General features: G+C 37.2%; 1 protein-coding gene and 1 long non-coding RNA gene across 2 annotated transcripts in view; one reads left to right on the top strand and one right to left on the bottom strand.

Moving 5' to 3' along the window:
- The window catches only part of LOC141545757 (uncharacterized), a 50598-nt gene extending 35778 nt beyond the window's left edge, over positions 1-14820 (bottom strand). The window contains exons 1-2 of the long non-coding RNA XR_012483132.1: positions 14583-14820; positions 10594-10758 (exon numbers count right to left, since the gene is read on the bottom strand). This is a non-coding gene — a long non-coding RNA (uncharacterized LOC141545757). The remainder of the gene's footprint in view (positions 1-10593; positions 10759-14582) is intronic.
- LOC141545756 (transmembrane protease serine 11E-like) overlaps positions 1-16966 on the top strand; it is a 65509-nt gene that overhangs the window by 13986 nt on the left and 34557 nt on the right. The window lies entirely within an intron of this gene.

Raw genomic sequence — 16966 nt, 5'->3', positions numbered from 1 at the left:
TTTATACCTCAAGCATGTAACAAAGTGCTCAAAGTGTTCAAGTTTTTGCTTCAGCCTGATTTCATCAATGAGGAAAACCTTAGGTGTGAAAGCTTCCTTCATTATGCAGATTTGCAATTTGAGCTATAATTTGTACTTTCAGTGAATTGCCTTGGCATACTGAGATTAAGTGACTAACTCCTGTCTACATGGCTAGTATGTGCCAGAAGAAAGCCTTAAACTAAATCTTTCTGACTCTGTTTGCCCACTAAATACTAGGCCAAACTTAGGCTATTATTTTTAAATATATCAATAGAAACAGTGCAATAAATGAGAGCTTTGTATACTAAGCCCTCAATAAATGATTATTGAGCTAAATTTACTGCTGAATTGAGTTAGTAATGAAGAGGGCACAATATTAGGCAGAGATAGGTCTTAATAGGTTTCTCCTCTCTCCTGTCCAAAGTGCTAAGGACGGTCAGTGGCAAAAGAATTCGCCTACTCAAAGCTGTGACAAGAAAGACTTTATTGATTAGGAAAGAACACCAAGATGTCTTGATGGGCAATATCTGCTTCCAGAGAGAAGCCATATTGCAAAGAATAGAATTTAGAACTTCATTTTATACAAAACAGGATAATAGAACAGGATTTGTATCTGAGAAGACTTTTCTGCTTCCAGAGGATATGGAGAAGTTTGTATATCAAAGAAGTTTCTTCAGAGACTGTAAGTCTTTTGAAGTTTGTATAAGAAAGGAATTTTTCTCCAGAGGATGTAAGGTTTTGTTGGTCATTTACATGTTGGGCTGTCTGATTTTCTCCCTCATCAGTGAGAGGAAAAAATTGCTAGTGTACTTAAACTTCATTGATTTAGATTTATAGGAATTAAGTTTTGCCCTTTCTCCATCCTCATCCTTCTTAATCTTTCTGCAGCCTTTGTCACTGGCAAGCACCCTCTTCTCAATAATCTCTTTTCAGGACACTGCTCTCTTCTGCTTTTCCTCCTATTTGTCTGACCACTGCTTCATCTCCTTTGCTGGATCTTCATCCCCGACATGACTTCTAACTGTGAGGGGATTCTCAAGATTCTGTCCTGGGCTCTCTTCTCTCATTTGGTGATCTCATCAGTTCCCAGGCTTTCAATCATCTCTCAAATGACTCTCAAAACAACCCTTTCTCCTGATTTCTAGTCTTTTTTTTTTTTTTTTTTTTTTTTTTTTTTGATGGTTATTAGCAACACATTTGGGGTTAAGCAACTTGCCTAGTTAAGAAATGTTAAGCATCTGAGACCAAATTTGAACTCCTGAATCCAGGGCCAGTACTCTATCTACTGTACCATCTAGGCGTTCCCTGACCTTTAGTCTTGAATCTCTAATTACCTATATATGTGCAGAATATACATATGCACACACATGCATGTGTGTATATATATGTACATACAGCACTCTAGCCCTCATGACACCTGGCACATAGCAGGTCCTTTATAAATGTGTGTTGATTGATTAACTAAAGAGGCAGCCTAAATAATATATCATTTTAGAAATAAATGTTATTCCTTTTATATAATAAGATCCATGTGTGCCATACCAATTTAATTTATAAACTGCTTTCTTTATAATAACCCTGTGGTATTCCACATGGATGTCACAAATATTATTATCCCCATTTCCATAGGTGAAAAATTGTGGCCTAAAAAAGTACAGTGATTTGCTGAAAGTCATAAGGCTATCTAGTTTCAGGGACAGGACCTGAATCTAAATATTTGAATTCTAAGGCCAGTGGTTTTTTCATTATGGGACATTCCCTCCCATAAACAGTCTAATGGATGGTTCTCAATGGAGCACATAAGCTATGTATTCATCATTCCTCACCCTTGCAACATAACCTATGTCTTTTTGTCTTTCTATATTCCCAAACCAATACATCAAGCTGCATTTAATACATATTATATGCAAGGCATTGTGCTAAGCATTGGGGAAACAAAAGACAAAACAAAAATGTCTTGTCTATAGAAGTTCAGCAGATAGAATACGTAAATGGACAAGTATCTACATGATAATTTGAGAACAACAATAACAAAAAAAAGGGACTAAAAAACTAGGACAACCAGAAAAGGATTTCGTTAGGAGCTGGCACATGATCTGAATTTTTAATGAATTTAAAGATTCTAAAGGATTGTGGATGAGAACAAACTGACATGATACAAAGACAGAGAAATGGGAGTAGGCAAGTTTGGATGAAATATATAACCCCTTATGGATAATAATGTGAAATAAATTTGGAAAGGACACGCTAAGACTAGTTGTTATGGGTCTCAGAAGACAAGATCAAAAGCTAATTAAAAAAAAATGCTATAACCAGGACAGTGAGTTGGTGCAGTGGAAATCTGACCTTGAACACTTAACACTTCCTAGCTATGTGACCCTGGGCAAGTCATTTAACCCCAATTGCCTTAGCAAAAAACAAAAACAAAATGCTATAATCATTATAGGGTCTTAAAAAGGAGAGTAGCATGTTTTAAGAAGATTATTCTGGCAACAGCGACCAATTAGGACAATTGTAATAGTATAGATAAGGTGATAAGGGTGAGAACTAGATGGTGTATTATGGATTGAGAAAAACAAGTGAAATATATTCCTGAGGTATTTTCAGTAATTTTTGGCTGTAGGAATTGTGAGAGAGGGAATACTGAGGATGGTCCTGACATTTTAAACTTGGGTAACTGGTAGGAAAGTAGTGCCCTTAATAGAAAAAATAAAGTTTGGAGGAAGGTGGTTATAGGAGCAAGAAAATGAGTTCACAGGAGATCATTATACACTTCGACAACAATACTGTATGAGGATGTATTCTGATGGAAGTGGATATCTTCAACATAAAGAAGAGCCAACTCACTTCCAGTTGATCAATGATGGACAGAAACAACTACACTCAGAAAAGGAACACTGGGAAATGAGGGTAAACTGTTTGTACTACTGTCTTTCTACCCAGGTTACTTTTACCTTTGGAATCCAATTCTTAGCGTGCAACAAAAAATTTGGTTTTACACGCAGATATTGTATCTAGGATATACTGTAACACATTTAATATGTCATCTGTCATCTAGGGGAGGGGGTGGAGGGAAGGAGGGGAAAATTTGGAAAAGAAGTGAATACAAGAGATAATGTAAAAAAATTACTCATGCATATGCACTGTCAAAAATTATAATTATAAAATTAATTAAAAAAACAAAAAAAAGAAAATGAGTTCCGTTTTTAAACATGTTGAGTAGTAAAGTCAGAAGCCATATTACAATGGATTAAAAAGTTAATGAAAAATAAGGATATAAAGGTAATGAGTAGAAATTTTTAGGAATTTGTCTATAAAAGGGAGGAGACAACAATGAATGACATTGTCCTTTCAGCCATTTCTCCTTTGTAGTTCATTGGCAATGTTTTATAGGCTACATTCTCTGTTGCCCTTTGGGTGACCTAGAATTTTAATTCTTCGGACAAGATGATATATTATTACTCACTGCGATGTAGCATCACCAGAAGAATATTGACAGGCTTTTATTTTAGGGAGGAGTTTGAGATCATTAAGAGTACTGCAGAATTTCACAAATACAATCTAGTCTGCCTCCTTTCTCCCATTTTTGGCGCAGTTCACTGTCCTTGTGCAATGTCTGTCTAGGGTGTAATGATGTATGAGCTGTTTGGGTTGTTCAGTCTACTGCCTCCCATAGTCTGAACCAGGAGAAATTCTTAGCTCTTGGAATTTAAAAAACAGGAAATGGCTTAATTTGGCTCATGGATTCTGGTTTACTGGTCTCTGGCTGGACTGTAGACTTGACATAAGAAAGATCTGGATTTGAATCTTGTCTCAGACATTTACTAGTTGTGTGATCCTGAAAAAGTTGCTCAATATCTCAGCCTCAGGAGCCTCATCTTTATTCCAGCTTTTTAAACTGTGGGTTGCAACCCCAGATGAGGCCTTGTAATTGATTGTGAGGTGTGTGAAATTATAATTTATTATCAGCAAATATTCGATTTGAATGCTTATTTTATGTCCCTATGTATCTGGGATTACATAAAAATTTCTTGGGTGAAAAGGGATCACAAGTGGAAAAAATTTAAGAAGCTCTGATATGTTAAAGAAGCTAGATTAGATGGCCTCCAAAGTTTCATCTGGATCCAAATCTATGGTTCTATGATTCATTTAATTTTCCTCTGTAGATAGTGAGGCCAAATATATATTTTTAAATTAAAGCTTTTTATTTTAAAAATATATACTTGGATAATTTTCAACATTCACCCCTGCAAAACCTTATGATTTATTTTCCCCCTTCTTTCTCCTCACCTCCTCCCCCAGTTGGCAAGTGATCCAGTATATGTTAAGCATGTGCAATTCCTCTCTCTGTATTTTCACAATTATCTTGCTGCACAAGAAAAATCACATCAAAAAGGGGAAAAAATGAGACAGAAAACAACAAAGAACAACAAAAAGAGTGAAAACGCTATGTTGTGACCCACCCTCAGTTCCCAGAAGGTTCTCTTTATTACAAGATCATTGGAACTGGCCTGAATCATCTCCTTGTTGAAAAGAGCCACGTCCATCAGAATTGATTATTGTATAATTTTGCTATTACCATGTACAATGTCCTGGCAATTGTTCTGTTCATTTCACTCAGCATCAGCTCATATAAGACTCTTCAGGCCTCTGAAATCCTCCTGCTGGTCATTTCTTAGAGAACAATAATATTCCATAACATTCATATGCCATAATTTATTCAGCCATTCTCCCGTTGATGGGCATCCACTCAGTTTCCAGTTTCTTGCCACCACAAAATGGGCTGAGGCCAAATATTTTTGAGTGATTGTGCATCTCATTTAAGGGGTAGCATCCCACAGTGGAGAGGAAACAGACCTTTGAACCTGGTAGACCTGGATTTATGTGTGTTTTTTTTACTTCTGATATTCGTTGTATGACAATGGTGAAATCATCTAACCTCTCATTATTTTTGGCAGCTCAAATCTCAAAGAAGGCACCACCCTACATTGTTAGAGAGAGTTTTCTCATTTGGTAATTCCCCAAACCAATAAAATTATAGGTCTGGTCCTTATCTCTTATAAATGTCACTGAGGAGGTTCTGCAAGGTTCCAGGCTTTGATGCAATTACCAAAGTCATTTGCAGACAAAACCTTAATGGAAGGAAGGTTTAATTTTTAGATCATAAATGCATATCAGACTGTTTCTTAACCTCCTTTACTACCCTTTTCCACAATTTTCTTTGTTCGATTTTGAAGTCCTAGAAGGCAGAGGCTAGGTATATTCAACACATTTTCTGTGCACATGGAACTTAATGAGGAGCTTTGCTGATAACATATATCCCAGATCACAGACATTCCTTTATTATTACAACACCTCTCTCTTTGATTTCAAAGAGGTAGTGATATGCCATCTTCAGAATGTCCTTTTAAAAGTAAGTGGAATAAAAAACCATTGCCTCTATTTTTTAGATGGCTAAATGAAGGCATGGGGCAGATAGGTGGCCCAGTGGACAGAGTGCCGAGTCTGGAATCAGAAAGACACTTGCTAATTTGTGTGAGTCTGAACAAGTTACTTAATCCTGTTTGTCTCAGTTTCCTCACCTGTAAAAATGAGCTGGAGTAGAAAATGGCACACAACATCTTTGCCAAGAAAAACCCAAATAGGGTCACAAAGAGCTAGACACAACTAGTTAATAACAATTATGGAGTCGACCCAGTGGGAGAATACAATGTAACTCTGATGGAGCTATGTTTCTACAGATACATAAATATGTTTCTATAGGTTCATAAAGGGAGGCCTGATTCATTATTGCCTTGGATTAGCATTCAGAGTAACTGGGTTTGAAACCTGTTTCTGCTATTTACCACTTCTGTAACCTTAAGCAAATCACAAGATCTGTGGGTCTCATTTTTTTCATCTGTTATATAAAGAGATTGGAATAGACTCTCCATTTTAGGATATCAAAGGCAAACATAAAAAAATCCCTAAAAAATCCCTTTGAACCCTATGAATAAAAGTGCTTGGTGAATGGCTGTATAAAGCTGGTTCAATCCACATTCTTTCAACAAATGTTAGATACTTAATATACAGAGTTCTCTGAGGAAAGTTCAGATTTAGATAACACAGGTTTATATCCTTTTGGAGCTTATTCTGTAGTGATAATTAACCACAATATTAGATGCTTATCTATAATGTCACCAAATTGATTTTCCTAAAGTATAGCTCTACCCATGTTGCTTCTCAATTTAAGAAACTCCAGGGACTTTCAGTATCATAAAATTTAAACTATTCTATTTGGCTTTTAAAGTCTTCGCCAATCTGATTCCTGCCTGCAGAATCCAGGCTTATTTAAATTATTCTTCTTGACACAGTGCATACTTAGCAGCAGTTCCCCATGGCTAAAGAGCATTTCATCTTGTCTTTGGGGCCTTTTGAATAGACTACTTCTAAAATGCTTAGAATGCACTTAAAAAAAAAAAAGGAAAAAAAAAAAACATTGTTAGAATCCCTAGGTACTTTGAAAGCAAAGCTCAAGTGTCATGTCTTATTAGAAGCTTATCCTGATCTATCCAGATGATAGTGTCCCCTCCCTCCAATTACTCTACTCATGTTTTCTTTTTGATCTTATATATGAAACACGTGTGAGAGAGACCGACACAGAGAAAAAAAGAGAGAGATAGAGAGACAGAAATGGAGACACACACACACACACACACACACACACACATACATACACACATACAGAAATAGACACCCACAGAGACAGAAAGGGAGAGACAAATACACATACAGAGACAGAGAGACAGAACCAGAGCCAGAGAAACAGAGAGATAGACAGACACTAAGACAGAAAGACAGAGAAACAGACACATACACAGAAAGAGAAATAGAGAGAGATACAGAAACAGAGACCCTTTCCTTTTCTTAGTTTTATCAGAAACTCATTTGGGTCATTAGGTATTTAATAAATGCTTATTTATTGATGGGAATTATCAACAAACATTTATTAAATACCCAATATGTGCTAGGCACTGGGAAGTCAAATATGAAAGTAACATAACTGTGCCCTCAAGGAGTTTACATTCTACTGGGAAAGGCCAACATGAACAGAGATTAAATATAGTACATGCACAAAATAAATACATTTGCAATTTGAGGCATTAACAACTAAGACAATTAGTAAAGGACTTTTGAAAGAGTTGGCCTTTGAGCTAAGCCTAGAAAAGAATTAAGCATTATAAGATTTAGAAATGACAAGGGAAATCATTGCAAGTTGTGAAAAGTCATGGAAAGGGGAAATTAAGTATTACATATAGAAAAAACCAAATTGTTTGGCTGGAACATAGAATGTATATAGGGAAGTAGTGTGTAATTAACCTGCAAAGGTGGGCTGGGAATAAATTATAATATACTTTAAATGCTGAACAGGAGAGTTTATACTTTAAACTAATGGCCTCCTTGAAGCTGCTTGAGGACCTCATTCGCAGACTTGTAAAGTAGGGCTATTAATTTACTGTGTGGGAGATGGATTGGCGAGAGTAGAAACTAAATATAAGGAGACCGCTTAGGAGGCTACTGAAGCATTTAGAAATGAAATGATGAGGATCTGGACTAGGACAATTGTACTATGAAGAGAGAGATTGGATTGACACAAGTTTTGACAAGTAAATGAATGAATGATGGGATTGTTTTATATGTATACACACACACACGTTTAAATGGACCCATGCTTTACTACATGGAATTCTCAGTAAGGAAACTTGCCTTTGCTGATGTAAATCTGCCACTGAACATTACTTTGTAACTTATACTAATAAAGATGGATTCTTAACCTGGGATTTATGAACCTAAAAAAAATCCTAAATATAATTTGGTAACTATACTATAAAAATAACTGGTTTCCTTTGCAGGCATATATATATATATATATATATATATATATATATATATATATATATATATATATATTTTTTTTTTTTTTTTTTAATTTTTTTACTTAAAAATGTTATTTTGAGAAGGGAACTATAGGTTTTACCAGACTGCCAAAATGTCTTATGACTCACAAAAATAGATTAAGAACCCCAGACTTAGTCACTGGGGCTAATGAGAAGCTAAATGACTTGTTTACATGTTCCAGACTCTTCTATCACTTAAATAATAAAATCTTCTGTTTAACATCTTAACAAGCTGTCCCTTTCCCCCTTTCCCAGTCCTATACTGCCGCTACCATTTTCTTATCCAGCTACATGACCTACTTGCATTTTTTCACGTTACACTCCATATCCGGACTCTATATTTGCAGGGACTTTGCTCCCATCCCCTTCATCCTTCTTGTTAGTTCAAACTCATGCTCTACAGTAGGCCTTCCTCATCCCCTTCATCCTCTGAGATTACCATCCATTTTACACTGTATATATTTTGTTTGCATGTTGACTCCCCCTTGTCTTTCTTTGTATCCCCAGTATTTAACACAATGCCAGGCAGAAAGTGAGCCCTTAACAATTGTTGACAGACAATGTAGTGAGGTTGGAAATGCAAAAAAAGATAATAATTCACATTTACATAGAGATTTAACATTTGTTCAGCGTTTTAGAGACATTATTACATTTGAGTTCTGTGACACCATTTTGAAGTAAGGACTACAAGTGATATTATCATCATTTTACAAAGAGGAAGCAGGGAGGGAATACCCACTATGTGAAGGCACTTTGCAATTGTTATTTCACTTGATCCTCACAACAACCCTGTTATTCCTATTTTACATTTGGGGAACTGAGGTAAACAGAAGTTAAGTGAGTGACCCGCATAGCTGGTAAGTGTTTCAGAACAGATTTGAACTCTGGGCTCCCTGACTCTGAGCCTCACTTCCCATTTTACAGAAGAAAACACTGGTTCTGGGTTCTGTTCGAGGCACTGGAGATTCAGAAATAAAAATGACATAATCCCTGCCCTTGTCTGGGGCTGCTTATTAAAGGTGAACCGAGGTAGAGCTAGGAGGTTGTAAAGTGAACTAGAGAAATGCTGGCATTACAAAGCCCAATCTGAAATCTTTTGAAGTTGAAGTGAAGACTCAAGGAAAACAGCACTATCTGGAAGCAATTAAAGGCCTAGGTGGATCATCTGGCAAAGCAATGTTAAGCAAACTATGAAGCAAAGAACTACGGCTAAAAACAATAAAGAGATCAGAGAGCAACCGTCATCACTATTATCATTAGTGATAATGGTAATAAAAATAATGATGTTGATAATCATAACACATGGTATTTGTATAGTGCCTCATCCCTTCTCTCTTCCCCTTCCTCCGTCTCCAAGTGCATGTGTGTTTTTGCATTTATCCTTCCCATATCCTGTCTGATTGGGAGGATTCTAGGCTCATCTTTATTTTGTACAATCAGCCATTCAGTTAACAAGCATTTAATTATTGAGTGCCTACTACGTGTGAGTTATTGTGCTAATAATTAGGGATACAAAGAAAGGTAAAAACAGTCCCTGCCCTCTGTAATAACCATTAGCATTTATATAGCACTGCAAAATGTATCTCACTGATTCTATAAGGTTGGTGATGCTATTACTTTTTTTTTTTAATACCTAAAAGTTATATCTTACCCAAAGTTACTCAGCAAAGTCAGTGGTAGAAGGAAGATTTGCACTCATGTCTTTGATTCCAAGTTCATATTTTATTTATCTTATCACATTGCTGGTTAAGGAGGTCATGTTGTATTGGAGAAGCCTCCAGTGCATGGGGACCTTAAGAAGCAGTGGTTATGTGACAGGATAAATGAATTAGATGAAAAGATTAGGAGAGACACCAATCCCCTGCTTCCTCAATTCTGTTATATTTCAGCTTCTCCCTACTGGCCTCTCTTCTCCCCCTTCATCAGGCACAGACCAAAAGCAAAAGCAGCTAAGACAGCTAAGGCTGAACCCTGATCAGCCTTTGGCCTTCTCAAGTACATGCTTGTACATCTAACATCACCTTCTGAACAATTTTATCTGGAAATTTTAAAAAGATGTTTATAAGTTACAGTAGCTTTTTATTTTGAAATAGATATTTGATGATCTCAGGAAAGAATTGAAGAGAGGATTTCTTACTCTCCTGTTACTCTCAGAGAGATTAGGTTGACTTTTCTATATTTATAATTCTGATAAATAATAGAATCCAGATATGATCAATGGAATCTTATCTCCAGAGCGCAATTCTGCCCCTCTTGGAGAAAAAAGACAGAATGAAATGATTCCTAACAAAGCTGTATTACCATGTCTTTTATTTTTCTGATCTATTCAGGGACCTGGTGTCTTCAGGAATTATTTTTTGTGGGGGGAAAGAGAGAGAGAAGAGACACAAAGAGATAGAGATACAGATTCCCACACATACACATATATACAGAAAGAAACAAAGACAGAGAAACAGAGGCAGAGAGACAGATACAGAGATAGATGCATGCACACACACGGAGAGAGAGAGACAGAGACACACAATGACTAACATAGGGGATAGTAAAAATCAATATCCTTGGCTGTGGTCCAAATGGAGAAGCATCAAGCACAAGACTGAGGCCATGAAAATAAATAGAACTTGGTTCTTCCCACCTCATTCCACTGAACCCAGAAGGGGAAGTCCATCTCTCAGGTACCTAATTTGATGTCATCATTTCCTGGATCCACTTTTCCCAATTCCAGTCAGCAATCAATCCTCCCACCTTCTCTGTCAGTGCTTGAATTGCCCTCAGATGATGCTCTTTAAGCCGGAAGAGTCTGCCAAGAACAAAGCAAGCACCTTTTGCAATTCAGAAACATAACAACAGAACTTATTCAGAACCTGTGCAAGGTTTTGAGTTGATGCATACATTCAAACTGGTTATATGAGATGTTCATGGAGGACTAGTACCTCTAGTGTCAGAGCTTGCTCAGCCTTTTTCAGGGCTGCTCATCCACCTTTGGTGTCCACCTATCACCCAGCTCTCACCAGTAACTCCAAGAAGCTGTCGTATGTGCAGTGGCCACACCCAGTAAACCTTCTTGGCAGGTGAGCTGAACCGGGTTATGGGCATCCCACAGGCTTTAAACACTGTTGGTGAGTTAGGGGAATGCTTATCCCCAAGCATGTGAAGACTACTCCCTGGGGAATGGGAAGATGAGTTCCAATGGTCATGAAGCTGTCTGAAACTAGTCCAGTGGAACATGGAAGATACCAAGGTGAACCACTGCATTCCTGGCTGGGGCCAGTCATCCTGAACTTTGTCTTATTGTTGGATTTTGAAGACTTCAGTAGAGAGAATAAAACTGACTGATATGTGTGAGTCTGCCTTACTTAGGTCCAATTCACACGCAAATCAAGACATCATTCCTGATATCATTGGTCTTCTTAAAAAATGGAGGATGAACAGTAAGAACATTCTAACCAAGTAGCATTCTGAATCCCCCCTTGCTTTGCTCTAGTAGTTTGAGGTTGAGGTGGGGAAAATGGTAGAGTAAAGAACATACAGAGATCTAAAGAATTCAATCCTCAATTTACAAATAAGAAAACTGAGGTGCAAATGATAAATGATAAAATGATTTACAAGTAGTAAATGACAGAGAGGAGTTATGAACCCAGGACCTCTTATTGGGGTTCAAAGGAAACCCCAAAAGGTTGGGATTGCAGGCTAGTATTGTGAAATATCTCAAAAGAATTTGCAGGCTTGAACCCATCTCCAACTCAAGGAGCAAAGTTTATTATAATTGCAATGCCAATTGAAGAGGACTAAGTTCCAAAAAGATTTAGCAAAGAACCAGAAGCAAGAAGATACATTTATAGGAAAAGATAGAGAGATGCAGTTCTTTGTGTCACCAATATGCAAATTTTGTGGCTTACAGGTAGAATTGAGGAGTAGTCTGGTATGCACTTCACCATTTATCTCAGAAACTGTGTTACTGCTAATCAATAGATTATTTTCTGACAATGTTTGTGGGACTATACTATAGTATTCCTAAAGCCAGGAGATTTTAGGATCATTGACAAATTGTTACAACAATAGGACTCTTAAGGTCTGGGGGCTCTCAGGATTACTGTTATATTTCTCCTAGAAGTTGTACCCTGTCACTTCAGGAACTTGCTTCAGGCTGATAGGAGGCATAGAACTGGCCCTTCCTAGTGGGGTCCAGACTGAGGAGGAGAGACACGTGACCTGAAGGTGGGGGCAGCAACATCCAGGGGATGCTGAGTGGCATTATCAGGTTGACTAAGTAGTTGGAATTTCATGAGTTGGAGTCTGGAAGAAACAACTCTCACTGATAGATTAAGAATGCAAGGGACAAAAATGAGAAAAAAAAAAAAAAAGAATAAACAAAAATGGAATTAGTATGGGGGTTACTAGGGATGGTAGCCAGAAAACCCACACAGAGGAAGACTTGGGGGGGGTAGATGAGGGTATGATGAATGTCTTAATTCAGACAGCTTTTCCTAGGATAAATACCAAAGAACATTTTCCCCAAATCTCTGATTTTGTCTCCTCAAAGGAATTGAGGCAATGGGTGGAATCTATTGCAAAATGAATCACTCTCATATAATTTATAGCCGTTTCCATTTTAACATATATATCACTTTAAAAGTCATTGACTCATAAACTTTAGTTTATGAGATTCTCTAAATTGTAATTAAATGTTCCAAACTGAATTGCCATTTGGCTATTTTCCAATTCACACAAAAATCATTTCTCTTTTGTGAGCCAGGAAAGGATTAAGTGTCAGTTTTTACTGACAGGGCCCCCAGAAGCTTGATAGCAAAAGCAGGGTGTTTGTTGCCAAAGTTTTTAAAGTAGCAGTGAACTGTTTTTCTGTTTCTAAAGTTCTCATACTCTTAAGTCTTCTGTTAATACTGTAAGTACAAATAAATTACAACTTACACATCACTTTAGTGGGCTTTGATGAAAGCTCCTCTAAAACTGCTTTTACTATCGTATCTTAAATGACAAATTTTATTGTATTAAATATATATTCTTTCTCTTCCTCTCACCCCTTTGTCCGTATCCCTGCTATAGGTAGAGAAGGAGGAAAGGAGGAAGAAAGGGAAAGAGATTCTGTTTCCTCTATGCACTATCCTTCTAGTCCCAGGGAGGCCAGGAGTGATAACCTTAATTTTGTTGAATTTACTTCCAATTTACTTTATACACACAAACAATCATTCATCTCAACATTGGCGGTACATGTTGGTCACATCTAAAAACCCCTATAAAGTTATCAAATATGAAACAATTATATCCATACAGCATTTGTTGCACTTTTGCTATCCTGTGATCTTCACAACAACAATCATTATTATTTCTCTTTACAAATCAGAAAACTGGGCAGAGATAGAATAATTTGCTATAAATTACCTAGCTAATTCACATTTATAACTGAAATAGAGAATGGTGGGCTTACCAAATGCAGAGGCTGACTGGCTTTCTCACCTCACATTGCCATGCTGAGTGCTGCCAGGGGCACCTGATTCTTCCCAGGCAGTTGCTGGATAGAACTGCTGAAGGCTGGGTGGCTGGTGCCAGGATTTCCTTTTGATGGTAGTTTCAGGTGTCAGAATGCTTAACTATGGGTCCTGACCACCCTTCCCCACTTCACCTTCCCCCAAGCTGGATTGGGGAGGTGCTTAGGCACGGTGTGTGGGGTCCCCACAGCTGTTTCTGCTTCCCCCATTTCTACAGGTGAGGCAGAATTTGAGTTTCCCTACAATTCTTTAGCATTCTCTTTTCTTAATCTGATCTGAGATGAGAAGGGCTAAGAGAGGGACATGGGCTATATCAATCTTGTTAGCAAACCCCAAAACTGAGATATACTCAAGACTCAGGGGAGTGGAGCATGTTGAGTGATCAGGTTGTGAAGAGGGTCCCTTAATACCTTCTAGGGAGCTTTGAAGGGGACCCTAGACACAAATTCTTTTTTACCCCCTTTTTTCCCTTTTTCACTCCCTTCTTTCAGATTGAGGTAAATTCCTGGAATGAGCTTCAATGTCTCAGGAAGTTTTCTTGCAGTCGTAAAATGACTAATTGCCTCACTCCTTAATCATTGCTCTCAAAAGCTGCTGAGATGTTATTTTAGCAGCTCTATTATTTTAATTAGTTAACTTCATTTCTATGACCCCCCCCAGCTAGCCCAGAGCTGGGGTCCACAGGAAAAAGTTAGGCTTTTTCCCCTTCAAAAATGGGAATCAAGGATGTTAAGAAATCTTTACTAGCATAAAATCCAGCTCACAGAACAAACATGACACATTCTGCACAAAGACACAGACAGACAAAATGACATGGAAGAGGACCATCCTATCTTTGCCAAATGCCATAAAATGTCTCCTCTGGCATGAAAAAAGTGGCAAAGGTTAGTTTTTGCCAAAAGCCATCCTACAGCACATAGCCTCCTCCTCTTCTTTCTCCTCCTCCTCCAGTGTCCCAGAGAGAGTGAAAAAGTTCCCTAGAAACTCTGCCAAAATTTGCAAGAATTTCCAAGTCTGGATGTCAAGGAAAACTTGAATAGCGTCTAGATGAGTCTTCTCCGAGTTGCTTGGGGTGTCCCAGGTACAGGACGAAGGGAGAAAAGAATGGGGAGCTTACCTTGACAAGGAGGGAATGAAATCAGGGGAGGTCAGACTCTCCTTGTACAGGCCACCAAATGTTGAAGTTCAAAGGAGACCCCAAAAGGTTGGGGTGTAGACCAGTGTCATGAGATATCTCAAAGGAATTTGCAGGCTTGAACCCATCTTCAATTTCAGGGGAAAAGTTTATAATAATTATAATGCCAATTGAAGCAGACTAAGTTCCAAAAAGATTTAGCAAAGAACCAGGAGCAAGAAGATAAATTTATAGGAAAGGGCAGAAAGATGCAGTTCTTCATGTCACTGATATGCTAATTTTATGGCTTAGAGGTAGAACTGAGGAGTAGTCTGGTATGCACCTCACCATTTGTCTCAGAAACCCTATTATCAGAGACCAACAGATTGTTATCTGACAGTCAGCAATGTTTTTAGGACTATATTAGAGCATTCCTAAGGCCAGGAGACTTTAGGATCATTGACAAATAGATTGTTAGAACAACAGCACTTCTAAAGTCTAGGGGGCTTCAGGATTACTGCTATATTTCTCCTATAAGCTGTACTCCATCGCTCTGATTCCAAATCTAGTTTTTCCCCCACTTATTATGATGTTTGAGAATGTTAGGAGAGATATAGCAAGTTGTGTGCAAGAGGAAAAGATGTAGAAGGAAATTCGAACAAATAGCAGCAGCAATATTTGAACTTAGCTGTTCCTTGTGCCAAAAGTTGCAATCTACCCATTATGCTGCAAGAATGAAAATAATAGTTATGAATAGTTGATTCTCCATACTTGCTACTTTGATGTTAACTGTGATTGGAAGGGAAGTACTCACGTAGAAAAAATAGCAAACAAACAAAACTGTGTTTGCTGTCTTGTTTGGTTCAAGTTGTTGCTTTCTTGTTGCTGCTGCTCAACAGATATTTAGTTGACAAGCATAAATACAAAGGTGAATAGGATCAAATTTTCTGCCTTGTAAGGCTTTTATAAGTTAACAAGAGTCATGTATTAGATTATAAACTCTTTGAGGGCAGGTGTAAGACAGAAATATCACATAAATTTATGTGGTTGATAACTATTGTCAAATATAGATGAATACAATGCCAAAAATATGGAGGTAAAAATACAGGTTTGATTATTATGTTCAAGTATGGATTCAGACCCCAGAAAAATTTGAACACCCATGAGGATTCTAAAAAGTTTCTTAGAGGCAAAATTATTTCAGAGTGACAGAGAAATAGTTCAATTACATAATGCAATCTTGTACCTTCTTCTTAGGCTATAAAAGTTAAAGACAAGACAGATCCGTAATTCCATATATCCTTCAATGTCATAAAAATTGAGCAAGCTTAGTTAAACAAAGTTATAATCTCATATAGTCCTTTAGAAAACAAACTTCTTTGTCAAAAAATCTCCGTAGGTAACCTAAATTGTTTTACAGATTATACCTAGAGGATTTGCAAATAGACTGATTGAAGATGAGGATTTACATATCATCAAGAAGTTAAGGTTAATAGAAATTTTTCCTCTGGCTTTTTAATTGAGGAATGTTTAAGGTCCTTATATAAATTACATCCTTTAAAGCAAGTTTTGGTCAGGTGGGGTTTATATTAATCAAAATATATAAGAGGAATTGTCCCAAACAATAAAAGTCAATAAAAAATTCCTCCAGCACAGGGCTTGATTCACATTTTTTCTTTGTATGTTCCATCTCTAGCAATATACTTGATAGTAAGTAATAAATGTGTGTTGATTGATTAATAAGGAACCTAGATAAATCATGGAAACAAAAATAACTAAGTACAATGATAGGAGGTATACATTTGAGCTATGAATTTCAGAAGAGGGAAGAATCATTGAAGGTAGGAAGAATAGAACTACTGCTGAGATTTAGGGAAGTCTTCATGGAAAAAGTGACATTTGAGCAAAGCCTTAGAGGATGAGTAGATTTTTTAGTAGTCACTCAAATATTTCAGGACTTATTTGTGGATTGAATCCTCAATATAAGATAGCATGAAGGTTACAAAAAAAAAAAAAAAAAAAAAAAAGACTTGGTCTCTGTTCTCAGAGAGCTTATTTTCCCAACTTGGAAAGAGTGTGAAGAAAAGAGTGTGAAGAAATGTACAAAGATGGAAAAGAACAACAAAACAAAACAAAACAAAACAAGCCACATTTGGGGGAACAGTAATTTCCTGGAGTTTGGTTAGAGTGAGTGTAGGTTTGTGAAGAGCAGTAGTGGAAAATTAGTCTAGAGAATTGGGTTGGCACTAGATTTTATAGGGAAGATAATTTATAGGGAAGGCAAAGAGAAATCCCTGACAGTTTTTAAACAAGGTTATTCCTTGAGGACAAAGACCATGTCTTTAGCTTTGACTCTCCTTAGCTCCCCATATGGTGTTCTGCACTTA

The sequence above is a fragment of the Sminthopsis crassicaudata genome, chromosome 6 (assembly GCF_048593235.1).
Source record: "Sminthopsis crassicaudata isolate SCR6 chromosome 6, ASM4859323v1, whole genome shotgun sequence".
Classification (NCBI taxonomy): domain Eukaryota; kingdom Metazoa; phylum Chordata; class Mammalia; order Dasyuromorphia; family Dasyuridae; genus Sminthopsis; species Sminthopsis crassicaudata.
The sequence above is the reverse complement of the archived record's forward strand: the minus strand, read 5'-3'. Positions and strand labels throughout refer to the sequence as shown.